A 14,214-nucleotide genomic window follows, 5' to 3' on the forward strand; every position below is an offset into this window, starting at 1 on the left:
GCCTGTGTGAGAGTCATACGTTCACCGCAAACAGGCCAAGTTGGCTTGGATTTTCAGTTCTCAGCTTCTTTGGGGCTTTATGCCATCCTACAAGAATGTAAATTCTAAATTCTATGATAATAGAAGCTTATATAATTCCAAACACGAGCGCACATGTCATATTTCACTGGCCTAAGTTTAATTGGAGTACCTAGCAATTTTGAATTGCATGACTAAACCAGTTGTCCTGCTATGACCCTACCCCTCACAGTCCTCTGTGTGGATAGAGGGCAAGAGTTTCCTCCTCTGAGTAGGGAGGAAATGCAGATATTCTGGAAGAAGCAAGGGCTTTTTACAAATAGAAAGAGACAAAAGGAAGAATTGTACAAGGGTCCCCTAGAGCAGTGGTCACCAACCAGTGGTCTGTGGGCCATTGGTGGTCCGTGAGGTCTGAGAGGTTGGCAACCACTGGCTTAAGGAGACCTTTGGAGCAGCGGTCGCCCATCGGAGGTCCATTGTCTGCTACTCTAGAGGACTCAGCTGCCCAGGAAGGTCTGGGAATGCCTGAGGCTACCATCGCTGCCAGGCAAGAGTACAAAGAATGAACTATGACTGCAAGTGTCTGAAGGACTTGATTTAGAAACCATTGGAGGGGAGAATCCAAGATGGCTGCTCGGGTAGGCAACTAGCCACAGCCACACACAACAATTTCAACAAAATACAACTAAAATATAAAATGGACATTACCTAGAAACCATTGGAAAGGTCAGAATTGATTTACTGGGGCCGAGACTGCCACGCCCAAGAGGGGTGAGGGGTCTGGCATACAGAGAACGTGGGGAGGATGCTCAGCCCACGGCTTGTTTGTCTTGGCACAGCAGCATCTTTCCTAAAGACTTCAGAGTCTCCATCTTTGTATATGTAGGGGCTATGCTAATGGCTCCTCCCAGATTATGGGTCAGCTGCAGGGTCACCCAATGCCTATCCTAAAAGGATTAGAGAAGTGGGCCTGATTCAGGGTATACTCCAGATAGGATGCAGGCTGTACCAGTAAGCAAGAGCCTGGTCTGTGTCCAGACCTCAGACCCATATCACATGCCCAGTTCAGTTGGTTTTCGAGCAGGGTTTGTCTTTTCTGGGCCTTCTTCTCTAAGACTAACCCCTCACCCGTGGGCTTTCTCTCTCACTGGTTATTTTCTTATAGAGCAACACTTTTAATCTATGAATGAGCAGAAGGGGGGCCTGACTCCCTCATGACTCGAATCCATCTTGCACAAGGTTGACTTAACATTTGAAAACCAATCACTGCAATTCACCATGCTAACAAAAACAAATCCATGTGGGTTTTTTTAAATCTCAATACATGCAGAAGATGCACTTGGGGGGAAAATTAGCATCCATCAAGAATTAAAACCCTCAGCAAATTATAAATAGGAAGAAACATTCCCAACCTGGTAAGGGGCATCTCCAAGAACTTACAGCAAAATATCACACTTAATGGTGAAAGATTGAATGTTCCTCTCTTGAAACTGAGGAAAATGTAAGAGTGTCTACACTGTATGTAGATCCTGGTCAGTGCAATAATAGAGGAAAATGAATTAAAAGGTATAGAGTTGGAAAGGCAGTATAATACTGCCTTTACTCACTAATTACAGAATCATTCATGTACCAAATCCTAAGGAATCTACAAAAACAAATAACTGAGTTTAGCAAGTGTGCAGGACACAAGGTTAATTTTCAAAAATCAGTTGTATTTCCTAATCCTATAAACAAAACACAAACAGAAATTAAAGGACCATTTGTAATAACATCAAAATTTGAAATAGGAATCAATCTGACAAAAGATGTGTAGATCTGTATACTGAAAACTATAAACCATTGCTGAGCAAGATTAAAGACCTAAAGAAATGAAGAGATATGCTATCCTCATGGATGGGAAGAATCAATATTATGAAAATGCCCATTTTCACCACATTGGTCTGTAAGAATCAACACCATCACAAACAAAATCCCAGCAGGGTTTGCTGTAGAAACTTCCTGATTCCAAAGCTGAGATATGTGTATCAAATCAACATGTTGTGCACCGTAAACTTACTGCAAGGTCAAATGTCAATTACATTGCAGTAGAAATAATTTAAATATGGACATGTCACATGTTCCCTCCACAGCCTCATCCCTAACCTGGACCACACGTTTTATTTGTTTTTATTTCCCCCCCCCCCTTTCCTTGTTATTTGCACTTCTGTGGGAGTCCTACTGCATCATCTTCTTCTTCTTCCCAAGCTAGTTATCTGGCTCCCTCCTTTCCCTAGAATTGTAACAGTGGTTGCCAAGAGACATGCTTGTGTGTGATTTGAAATAAAAAAGTACATCAACTTTATCAGTTTCAAAATATCTTCCCCCAGGAAAAAGAATGTTCAAAAACAGGATGGGCTGCCTTGGGAAGAAACTGAATTCGGTCCCTGGAAACATTCAAGAGAAACTGCACTGTCTTCATTCCACCCTCACTCACAAACACCTACCATGAACCAGGCGCTGGGGATACAAGCAGGAAAGAAGGCAGACATGGCCTCCTGTCCTCACGGGGCTTCACATGTAGAAGCATACCCAGGCTTACAGAGAGCAGAGGTTTATTTATTTATTTTTAATTTATCTTTTTTTTAAAAAAAAAATACATTTTATTGACTTTTTACAGAGAGGAAGAGAGAGGGATAGAGAGTTAGAAATATTGATGAGAGAGAATCATCGATCAGCTGCCTCTTGCACACCCCCTACTAAGGATGTGCCCGCAACCAAGATACATGCCCTTGACAGGAATCGAACCCGGGACCTTTAAGTCTGCAGGCTGACGCTCTATCCACTGAGCCAAACTGGTTTTGGTGAGAGCAGAGGTTTAGAGGGAGCGGCTCCACAAAAACCAAAACAGACCTTTGTCTAGGAAGGCAAATAGTTTCCTCGTGCCCTGCTCCATTTGGGGTTTGATGGTGGAAACCTACTGTAAAGGAAGGAAGGACCCCAACACCTCGGAAAGCACCCCTCCAGCCCAAAACAACAGAATGCACCTGGCTCCCTCACTAATCAAATCCATCTTGCATACGAGTGCTCTCGTGAGCCTCCGCCAGAGGGGAATGTCTACCACATGGGCTCAGGCCATCCGTACCCCCCGGGAAAGCATGGAAGGGACTTTGTCAGAAAACAGCAAACCCACTTCCAGGAAAGCCCACCTTCTGGCCTCGTCCCCTTTCCCTGGCTCTGGATGCTGCCTCGGGGCCCTCTGCTCTGGCAGAGTGAGGCAGCCACAAGCCAACCCACGCTGTCGTGTGCAGATGGCTGGCATTCCGGGGACATTCTAGGCATATCCCTCCAAGAATTCCACACAACAAGGGCAGTTCCAGGAAAACGGGGAGCGGTAAGGAGGCTCATGGCTTCGGCACACAGACCAGCACAGAGTCCCCCCGCCCCGAGCAGACTGGCGGGAGTCAGGCTGGAGGAGATCATTGGCTTCGCCTACAAACAAATCACTTGGATTCTCCCGCCTTGTTGGACATGCTCACGGCTCCCTCCCAAAGACACCCCGGGGTCTGCAGCCCAGGCCAGTGGCAGCTCTGATACCTGAGAGCAGGCTGGACACGCTTCAGAGAGTGAATGGATACCACCACGTGAGCAGTGGTGCCCAAAGCACTCTCTTGCATCCGCCTTCTTCCCTGGACATTCTCTGCCTTCTGTCCTGAGGAAGACAAGCTCTTTTCTCAGCGTTACTGTAAGGACCACCCTTTCATGGCGCCTTCCTGGATTCCCTCAGCTCCAGGTACTCTCTCTTCTCACAGCATCCCTTACATTGTCAACAGTATACCTTACATTGCAGAAAGTCATAAGAAGTACATTTTTAATTAAAAATTAAATTCCAAGTAACTTAGAGATCGTGGTTAATTCTCCTTTTACACCTCACCCTGCCCTTAAAGTAGGGGCGTCAAACTTAATCAGAGAAGGGGCCAAAATCTAAAATCCAGCCTAAATCGCGGGCCGAATGGTTTACTGAACAGTCATAAACTGTCATTGTGATGGAAACGCAGCGGAGTGCAGTGATGACAGCGTGGTGCGGGCCACATTGCAAGGCCTGGTGGGACGGATTTGGCCTGCGGGCCTTGTGTTTGACACATGTGCCTTAAAGCAAGATGCATTCCCGCTGAGCCGCCTGCATCTGCCCGTGGAAGGGCTAAGAGAAGGCTGGGGGGATGGAGTTGAGAAAACGGGCTTTAGAGCAGTCTGTGGGAACACTCAGAACCCTCCCACTCCTGCAACGGCCATGACCAGATCTCTCCTCTGGTCTCTAGGAGGTCAACCATGGCCCTTTCTGCCCCAATAATCTAAAAAATGAGGAAACTCAATTCACACTCAGTGATGCCTAATTCACCTGAGTTCCCTCAAAGGGAATTCTCCAGATCACCGGAGCTTACTTATTAGAATCCAAAACAAACTTTTCTAAAAGCGTTTCGAATATTTCTGGAGAGGTCCCAAAGAGTTTGGTTACAGAGGTCGCATCCATGGAGGACAATTTGCAAATTAAGGAATAGAAGAGCGAGGAAATCTACTTTTCACCATGTACCCTTTTGTGCCTTTTGAATTTTGAGTGATGTACACCGATTACCTACTAATTTAAAACAAGTGGCACTTCCTTACAGTAAATATAGTTGCTGAACCTAATTTAACTTTCTGTCTGAATCAAAATCATCATTATTATTTGATTGGTTTGTCCCTAAATAGCATCATTCTGACAGAGGATGGTGGGTGATAGGGTTAGAGAGCCACTGGCCCTTTCCTAAATGGCTCCCAAACTTCTGAGTCTCCAGAGGTTTGGGGTTTGGTGTGCCCTTTAGATTTCCTCTCTCTTCCCCAGCAGCCACCAGTGTCTGTTGTTCTCATAGCGACTCCTTACAGCAACCACTGCCCTTCCTTCTGATTCGCTCATTTGTTCTCATGAGACTTGGAAGTCCCATGATTGCAGATGATAAATGGGATTCAGTGAGCAGAGATGGGGACATGAGAATTCCAGTCTAAAAAAATGCTATCAGCTGTGAGGGCTACGGTTGTAATAAAGTGGATTATGTTGAATGGTGTTGTAAACTAACACCAAGTTTACCTTTTTTTCACTCAGAAATCCTAGGGTGCTGAGCCTTCAGATGGCGGGTCCTTGGATGGGGCAGGCCTAATGAGCATAAGTAGTGACCTGCTAGAGGCAATGCCTAGAAAACTAGAGAAAACTGGTATCTCTCTGTCCCTGGAAGATAGGAAAATTGCTAAGATAAAACCTAGGAGCTCAGAAAGTGATGAAGATCAGTGTCATCAACATGTGGACTTCATGATACATTTTTTGGCCTCTATGTGATTTTTCTGCTTATTTTTAGTTTTTGGTCTAGATTTTTACATGTTTTTTTTTTGTGCCTATTTTGGACTAGATTCATGCACTGGTGGGGTCCCTCAGCATGGCCTGCAGGGATCAGGCTGAAACCAGCAATCCAATGCCGCCTGCTGCGGCTCACACCCAGTCAGTCCGATAGGGAGAGGCTCCCACCGCCACAGTGAGCCAGCCATGAGCCCTGCATCTGGCACCCGCAGATCAGCTGAGTGGTGCTCCCATTGTGGGAGCACACTGACCACCAAGGGGCAGCTCCTCATTGAACATCTGTCTCCTGGTGGTCAGTGTGCATCATAGTGACTGGTCTACACATTGTTCAGTCACTTAGGCTTTTATATATATAGATAGATACCTGAGTGACTAGATCAGTGGCTTCTAGGGAAGTAGAACTACAATTAATATCATTAAAGTTTTTTTTTTTTTTCTCTCTTTATCTGAATGAGGTTAAAAAAAAAAATCCTGGACAATGAATGGGCAACATACATTTAAGCAACATTCACTCCACATGCAGAATAAGCCACACCCCTGTGGATGCTCAGATGGGTCACCGCAGTGGTGCCCTGAGCCTCGCCCTCCTGGGTTAAAGTATAAAAAGTGTGGAAAATCATCGGGGATCCAAAAAGAGAGTTGAAAGTCAAAGGCAGAGCCTGAGGAGAGGCCATAAATCTAGTGTTGATGTTTAAAAGAGAAAGCTAATTATGGAGATCACTGGCCAGTCAATTGGATAGTCATAGTAATAAAACAGATGTTAACAGTGAACATCCATCAACATCTGGAAAGGATAAAGTCACCAAGGATTTATGGGAAGGAGCGAATTCAAGAGACTCGGCAGAAGACAAAGGAGCGCGAAGCCAGGGCTTCGCAGTGAAGGATCTGGAACTGGGTAAAAGGTTTTGCTCCGCCTGCCACGCCATGTCTACTCCCTGCCCAGCTCAGATAGCTTTGGAGGAGAATGTGGTCACATGGACTCAACAACTGGCTGGGCCATCAGAATTGGAGAATAATGACATAAATAACCAGAAACAGCTCCAGTGAGGAGAGTGGGGGGCTGAGGGCGCTTCCCCGGGGAGCTGGGTGACCGGGTCTGGTTTTAGTTAGCATCTTTGCTAATGACTTAAAAGTAGGAACAAACAAATGCCCAGCCAACGTGAAAAGCACAGGCACTGTAGGTAAGATGCACACACCCACCAGCAAGGAGTTTACAGGGAGCTGGAAACCACCTGGGTCAGGGCGGCCTGGAGAGTGATCTGCAAGAGGAGACCAGCCACCCTTCCAGGTTGGATGGGAAAGGGGTGGGGGTGGAGGTGAAGGGATCGGAAGTAAGGGTGGCCAAAAGCAGCCGCAGGGGACCCATAACGTTTAACTACGTCCCGTGGAAATTAGGAAGTCCACAGAACAGAGGTTCTGTTTTGAGGTTTGCAAATGTATGGCTGTGGTTCAACAAATGGGATGTAGCTGACCCATTCATTGGGGTCCAGGGGGAAGAAAGACGGCAGGAGTGTGCAGATCGGGCTTCAGACATTTACCCAGAATATTCACGTCCTAAGGTCACTCCTAGGCCAGACCCCTAGAATGTGTGAAGTCCCATAACCCAGGCCCGAACCTACACAGGTTGGATGCTCAGTGACTATGGGACCAAGGAAGGAAGCTCTGGAGAATTCTCAGTATATCTGAGATCACTGAGTGAAATGGGGTGAGGGTTGCTGCTAAAGACACTCCCATCTTTGAGATTTGGAGAGACTGTGGTTGAAGAAAAAGAGCCAGTAACAGACAGTTTTAAGCAAACAGTGATGGCTGTCCCACCGTCTGCTCTGCACCTCTACCGCCCCTTTCCTGCCTATGAAAATGGAACTGTGGTGCATCTACTACTCCTGCTGGTTCTTGACTTTGGCTAAGGGACCGGTCACCTATGAGCAAACCTTACTTTCTTCCGTAGCTGCCCCAACAGGGTTTCTATCAATAGCTCTGTTTGGAAGCACCCAGCTGAGAGTCATTGCTTTCCTTAACTGTTTAACTCCAAGTCAGCAGCTCAGAGGAAAGACCCATTTTTTAAAAAATTAAAAATAATTATTTATATATATATATTTCAGAGAGGATGGGAGAGGAAGAAAGAGATAGAAACATCAATGATGAGGGAAAATGATTGATCGGCTGCCTCCTGCACACCCCCTACTGGGGATTGAGCCTGAAACCTGGGCATGTAACTCCCGGTTTATAGGCTGATGTTTGTGGAGAGGCACCTTCTCTGTGGCTCCAGATGTGACTAAAGAAGCACATGGCCTGCCCAGTTCCTTCTTGTGGACACCCTGCAGTCAGGGCAGATGCGTGGAAAGGGCAAAGCTGAGACTTAGAGAGCCACGGAGCTGGGCTGGAGCAAACTGATCCTGAAGTCGGAATGGCTTTGGGAGTTTTCAGCTGTGGGAACCAAAAAAATGTCCCCTTTATTGTTTAAGCCAGTTGGGGCTCATTTAATGTGACTAATGATGTTGTTTTGCAAATAATGCAATTGGCACTGGCAACATAAATAGGTTCATTTCTGCTGTGGCGCTGGATTTTTGCGTTGAACATGACTGGCGCTATCATGTCCCTTCTGCTATGCTCCTCTGGTCAGACGCCCCGGAACCCCAGGCTCATAGTGGGCCCTTGGCTTCCAGGGGTGACCAGCTCCATTCACGCACCGAGGCTGCTCCTCCGTTCCTATGAAGCAACAGGGCGGGCTCCACGGTGTCTCTGATCGGGGTGCAGACACAGACACAGAGGTGGCACCAACCCCTCTGCGCACTTGGCCATGAGGAGTCCTCGTGGTGACGCAGAAGATGCCCAGTTTTGTCTGTGAAACTGTCAACAAAATCAGCACAGCTCTTGAAGACCTGTGCTGAAGCTCTTGAAGACCCGCTCTCGCCCCTGCCTCCTCCCCTCCCTCTGGGAAGGCAGTTTGATGGGGACACAGAGGGCTTCCGGGACCCTGACGCCTGGGACCCTGACGCCTGGCCGTGTCACCAGCCTCCGGGGCGGGACATGCAAGACAGCTCCAGGAGCTTTTCCCCTGGGAGTGGCTGCGGGAGTTCCTCTGGGCGCCCACCCTGGCCAGGGCTCCCCCACGAGCTTCAGCAAGCCCAGCTTTGCCCGCTCCCAGCGCCCTTGTGCTGGGGATGCTTGGGGGAGAAGAGGAAGAGGGAGGAGAAACAGCCCGGGAGTTTCAGAGGTAAACAGATGAGGGTGCTGGTGAAATACTTCAGGGCCCTCCCACTTCACCGTGACTCTGCATGACTCCCCAGTAACCCCTGGGAGCTGTGGTGTTTACTCCTCTGCAAAGAGAACTCAAGACACCCACCTGACAGCACGGTGTGTAATGATGTGTGAAATGCCTGGCGCTAGGCAGAGGCCACGCCTTCCTCTCCCAGGCTGAGGGGTCCCAGCTGAGGCTCAACCTTGAAGTCCTCGGCCCCAAGTTGTTGTTGGTTAATGTAGGGGTTTTCTCCTCCCGCCTCCTTTGCTATCTCTATCTAGTTCCTAGTTTCTTTTGACGCAGTTAGTCTTACTGTTCCTATTGCAAAGACGTAAAAATCCATTCAGCATTAGGGCTGGTTATAAAACAATGATGTGTATGTATTATACATTTATTGGCATATATGCAAAATATTTGCAAGGGCAGCTCAGTAAGCTCGTCTCTGCCCGTGCACACACGGCTCTGTCACAGTCCAGGTGGAAACCACAGAATGTTCTGTCACCCCAGGTGGGCTTCTGAAACAAGTGGCATGTAAATGGGCAGCTTCAACAGAGAATCCTATTTGAATGCACTTTATTGGACATTGAGCAGCTGGCATGTGTTTCCAGAGGTCTCTAGCCCTGTCCTCCGGCTATTGTCCTTTGCTGGTGGCCCTGGGGCTCCCCACCCCATCCATCTCTCAGAGAGGATGCGGCTGGAGAGCCCTCTCCCCTTCTCTTGCTGAAGGGCCCAGTCCCTGTGCGTCCCCACAGCCTCCCAGCCACATGCTCTCATTGCTCAGGGATGCGGTTGAAGGCTGGATGCTCTTCTCTCTCTGGCGACCCCTTATTCCCACATAAACTGTCCCCAACGGCCAACGCCTGGGACTGGGGCTTTGGGCACACTCCAAGGCGTCTTACTCGCCCTTCAGCAGAGGCCTGCCAGAGGGCAGAACAATATATATTCTTTTTATTGATTTTGGGGAGACAGAGAGAGAGAGAGATAGAAATATCAACGATGAGAGAGAGTCATTGATCAGCTGCCTCTTGCCTTACCCCTACTGGGGATTGAGCCCACAACCCAGGCATATGCCCTTGACCAGAATCAAACCCAGGACCCTTCGGTTGGCAGGTTGATACTCAGTCCACGAACCAAAGGGGCTCGGGCACCACAGCGAAGTTCTATCTGAGCCCCGGCTCTCACGGAGTCTGTGCTCCCGGGAAAGTCGCCTGTCACTGGCGTATGCCCACTGCCTCCTCAACTCTGCCGTCCGTCCATGTGAAGAGACTAAGATGACTGCTAGTCTGCATCCAGAGACGACTCCCCAGGGAAACGTGCGCGCTGTGCATGGCCACTAGGTGGCAGTACTGGGAAGGACACGGAGGGCTGGATGCCCAGGTGCAGCCCGAGGCAAGAGCTGCGGAGATCACACACTCAGCTGTCCCCAGGCAGTCACAGAGACTTGGCCTTCTTCTCCCCACTTCTCCGCCCTGCACCCCCTGCTCAGCCACAGGAATAGGCACACACCCCCCTTCCTCCCTCGCCTGGCAAACCCCTCCTCATCCTCAGGGCTCAGCTCCCACAGGTCCCTGCGAAGCTTTCCCTGCCAAACCCTTCCCCCTCTGAGCCCTCAGGGTTCTTGTCACCTCTATCTCCGCCACCTCTCATCCGCACCCTGATCCTGTGACACCCGCCTGTCCGCATTACTGGATTAGGAGTCCCTGACGAAAAGAGACGGGGTTCTTTTTACCTGTTTCCCCAAAGCCTAACCCAGGGCTGGGACAAGGCCTGCAGCTGCATATTTGCTTTTCGGATGAGTTAACTGGTGAATAGAGGGTGGGAAGACCGAGTCCATCTCTTTATTGCATGCTTTTGACTTGCCTTAATTCTTTTTAAAAAAAAATATATATATATATCTTCATTGATTTCAGAGAGGAAGGGAGAGGGAAAGAGAGATTGGCTGCTTCCTGCACGTCCCCCAATGGGGATCCAGCCCAAAACCCAGGCATGTGCCCTTGACCAGAATCGAACCCAGGACCCTTCAGCCCGCAGGCTGATGTTCCATCCACTGAGACAAACCAGCTAGGGCTGCCTTAACCCTTAGTATTACGGGTGATGCCTTTTTAAAGTTTGATCCAGGAGGATTACTCTGGTGGGGTTTCCAGCTTTCTTCGCAGTGGAACTAGATTCAAACGAACACCTCTGACCATCGACTATGGAATGACACAAGGAAGTAGAGCTGCTGGAGTTGAAGCTGGAACCTAATGGAAGCCTCCACCCATTCCCGGGTCAGGGAATACTTCCTTACATTCCGAGGGCTCCATAAACATCGTTTGATAAACACGCCCCTGACTGTTGTAATAATTCATCCTCTATTTCTCTTCGGTTCAGAGGAAAGATGAATGGCTTGGGCAGGATTGCAGTTCTTGGAGCAGGAAGCCCGTTCCTGTCATCGCACAACCTTGGCAAACAGCACGCACTCAGTGGGTTTTTGATGGATCGACTCGAGTTGTATTGAATGGAAATGACAGACTTGGAAGCCGAGCCTTGCTGGAGAGAAATGGCTCTGCCTGGCTTCTCCCCAAGGTAGACGCAGGAAGGTGGGTAAGGAGATGGCTGCCCTCAGAATGACCTCTGTCCTGAATTCATTCATTGTGACCCTGAATCTGGGGCAGAGGGGTGGCCCCCGATTTGGCCGGGTAGCCCCCCTTTGGAACTGGGCCATCAAATCCACGATGTGGTCTCAGTCTTTCCGAATACCCCACCCTGGGTCAGCGCACAGCAGGACACATGCAAACATGGCAACAGATCATTGTCGCGTTGAAGAATCTGAGTTAGTAGGTGTCAGTGGGCTCAGCGATGTGGACAGTGAGGGGGGGGCTCCAAGAGTGACAGGGCACTCATGACCTTGAGGGACAGCACAGCCGTTGCATCCAGCCTCTGTCTTCAGCTTCTCCCTCCTGGACAGCTTCTCCCCTTTTCTATAAATGTGCTCAGTCCTCTCGATGTCTCTTGGTTCCACATAAACATTTTTAAAATTCTTTAAAAAGTATTCTCCCGTTACCCAGTATCTCTTTACATCTGTCCTTTCCTTCACAGCCAAGCCTCTTGAGAGCAGCCTAGATTCTGTCTCTACTTCCTGTCCCCCCTTCCCTCTCCCACCCCTCAGCCCACTGCAATCTGGCTTGTCCCTCTCACTCCATTGGCTCTCCTCTTGCCTAGATCAGAAGCTGCCTTTTTGGACCTTGGGCAGCTGGCAGGTGTTTTCAGAGGCTCTAGCCCTGTCCCCGGGCCCCTCTCCATTCCCCGGGGCTCCCCACCTCATGCATTTCTCAGAAAGGGTGTGGCTGGAGAGCCATCTCCCCTTCTCGCATTGAAGTAGCCAGTCTCTGGCCCATGAACATCCTCAGAGCATCACTGAGTCCAGCCCTTGGACACTGTTGGCCTCCTCCTTGGAACCCTGCCTTTCTCGCTTGCTCGTGACCACGGTCCTGTTTGCTCCCTCCCTTCCCTGGACACTTCTCCCCTCCCCCCCCCCCCCCCTCTCTCTTTTAACATATTTTATTAATTTTTTACAGAAAGAAAAGGAGAGGGATAGAAAGCTAGAAACATCGATGAGAGAGAAACATCAACCATCTGACTCCTGTACACCCCCTACCGGGGATGTGCCCGCAACCAATGTACATGCCCTTGATCAGAATCGAACCTGGGACCCCTCAGTCTGCAGACCGACGCTCTATCCACTGAGCCAAACCAGTTTCGGCCCCTCTCTTCTTGGTTTGCTCTTGGCGGGCCCTCCACCTTCCATTCAGTTCCCCCCACCTACTCACCCTGGGCTGTCTCATCTGCTCTTTGCCAGTGACCAGCGTAGAGGTTGACAATTATATACTTTTCAATGCCCAGCTGGCACCATACATACTTATTATGATATTATTGATGATATTTCCTATGCTGTACTTTACATCCCCATATTTTATTGTTCTTTCCGATGGCTCTTACGTGGCAATAGCTGAATATGCCGGCCAAACAGTTAAAGGGCTTAATGGCTCATACACTCTCCAGCGTACATCAGCCCCCTATGTTAAACATTACGATGTTTTACGTCATTCAAGTTATTGGTGCCGGGAGCCCGGGCTTTCACGCACTGACTGTCTTAGAAGCACACACACCTGGAAACAAGCCGCCCAAACGATAGGAAGCAATGTTTGTCATGAAGTGGAAAATTCCCATGAAGTAGAAAGAGTACTATTAGTTCTTTTAGGGAAAACTCTTTGTTTGCCCAAGCCAGAGAGTTGCCATTTCTGAACAGAAGTCAAACACCTGTTGCTTCAGAAAGGAAAATTTCAGACCTGGCTTTTCGAGCTATTGCCGATAAGTCAGCTGGCCGTGAAAAGCTTCCAAAAATGGACATCTGGGCCCAAACGTTTATCTTCCCCTCTGCTTGTTTTCTTTATCTGTATGTGTACCTTAGCTGGAAACATAGGTGGGACTCTGGTCCGGGGCTAACAACCCTCTTACTTTCTGGAGGGAGCATTGGCTTGGGTGTGGCTGCTCCAGATAAACTGTGAGCTCCACACCACCCCGGCCCCTCCCCCGAACCCCCAACCCTGCCTTGGCTTGGGGGTCGGGGGGCAGGTTGGGGTGGCTCCTCTGGTCCAATCTAGTGGCCCATCACGTGGCTTCTGGGGACCCACCTCTCTCCCTAGAGGCGATGCCTACTTAGCGAAGAGCCATTTGTAGAAACCAATGACTATCCGGCCTCGGACCAGGATGCAGCTGGGCTAATGTGTCCTCTTAAAGGGCCAGTGGACCTTGCTCTCATGCCATGTGGGCAGGGGACAAGGGGGCGCTTGGGTCTGAGGTATCCCTGCCTTGAGAGCAAACCGTCTCACTTACTGATCTGATCACTGGCTTGCCTACAGATGGTGCCCCGTCAGCTGTAGCTCCCCCAACCCCAGTAGATTTTTGACCCACACCTGAAATCTATATTTTTACAGAGAGGAAGGGAGAGGGATAGAGAGTTGGAAACATCGAAGAGAGAGAAACATCAATAGGCTGCCTCCTGCACATTCTCTACTGGGGATGTGCCCAAAACCAAGGTACATGCCCTTGACAGGAATCGAACCGGGGACCCTTGAGTCCGAAGGCTGACACTCTATCCACTGAGCCAAATCGGCCAGGGCTGGAGCCTGCATTTTTAAACAACCTTCTAGGTAGGGTGATCAGCCAACTGTCCTGGTTCACCTGGAGCTGAGGGGTTTCCCACACAGTGGGGTTTTCAGTGCTAACGTCGGGGGCGTTCTGGGCACATCAGGGCGAGATGGTGAGCCTATGTGGGGGTGATTCTGGTTTACAGCACACGGGAGTCCGCCAGCGAGTCCAGCCTCCCGCCTGTTTTTGTAAATAAAGTTCTCTTGGGACCGCCTCACGCTCACTTGTTTACATGTTGTTTCTGGCTGCCCGTGTGCCGCAGTAGCAGAGCTGAGGCGTTGTGGCCGAGATTAGGTGTCACAAATGTGAACTCTGTATGCTTTGTCCCCTCACAGAGAGCTTCACTGACTCCTGATTTAGAAGATAAAATCCAACCACCCAAACCCTTCATCCCGAGCCA

Source organism: Pipistrellus kuhlii, unplaced genomic scaffold, assembly GCF_014108245.1.
Source record: "Pipistrellus kuhlii isolate mPipKuh1 unplaced genomic scaffold, mPipKuh1.p scaffold_m20_p_24, whole genome shotgun sequence".
In the NCBI taxonomy this organism is placed as follows: domain Eukaryota; kingdom Metazoa; phylum Chordata; class Mammalia; order Chiroptera; family Vespertilionidae; genus Pipistrellus; species Pipistrellus kuhlii.